Genomic DNA, 734 nt, shown 5'->3' with positions numbered 1-734 from the left:
CTCCAGGCTGAACAACCCCAGCTCTCTCAGCCTGTCCTCATAGGGGAGGTGCTCCATCCCTCTGAGCATCTTCTTGGCCCTCTGCTGGACCCGTTCCAACAGGTCCATGTCCTTCCTGTGCTGAGGACTCCAGAGCTGGACACAGTACTCCAGGTGGGGTCTCACGAGTGCAGAGCAGACAGGTATTCTTCTTAAACACCTGCCTGCAGGTGAAGACCACCTGGGCGGTGGTAGATGAGGTCGGTGAAGCGCATGTGACATGTCTCCATTGCAGACAGAGCCCCCGAGTCCCCAGGAGTGCCGTTATGATGCTGTTCAACAGCCTTGACTTTCCATTTTCCAAGTTACATTAAAAAAAAAAAATCAAAAATCCCTATGCAGCCTCGCAGTGGTAGTCTGTTACTTCATTTTATCCATCCGGTTTCTACAGGTAAGTTCATAACAACTTAACACCGGCTGTTTCTATGCTTTAATACGCTTTTTAGGAGCGAGGGAAGCGTTTGGGGGGGGGGGGGGGGGAGAGGGGGGGGGGGGGGGGAGGAAGGTTCCCCCCCACTCTAAAAGGCTCCGGCGTGACCACCCTGCCCTCTGCCGGCACTCCTGGGGCGGGGAGGCCACCAGGCAGCAGGAATCACTCCAGTTTGAGGATTTAACGCTGGTGGCTGACGAAAAATAAATAAATAAAAATAAGACCCTGGCTCCCTGAGACGCCGGTGGCCGTGCCGCTCTGCAGA

Source organism: Calidris pugnax, unplaced genomic scaffold (assembly GCF_001431845.1).
Source record: "Calidris pugnax isolate Ruff unplaced genomic scaffold, ASM143184v1 scaffold316, whole genome shotgun sequence".
NCBI classification, from domain to species: domain Eukaryota; kingdom Metazoa; phylum Chordata; class Aves; order Charadriiformes; family Scolopacidae; genus Calidris; species Calidris pugnax.
Note: the sequence above shows the minus strand (reverse complement) of the source record.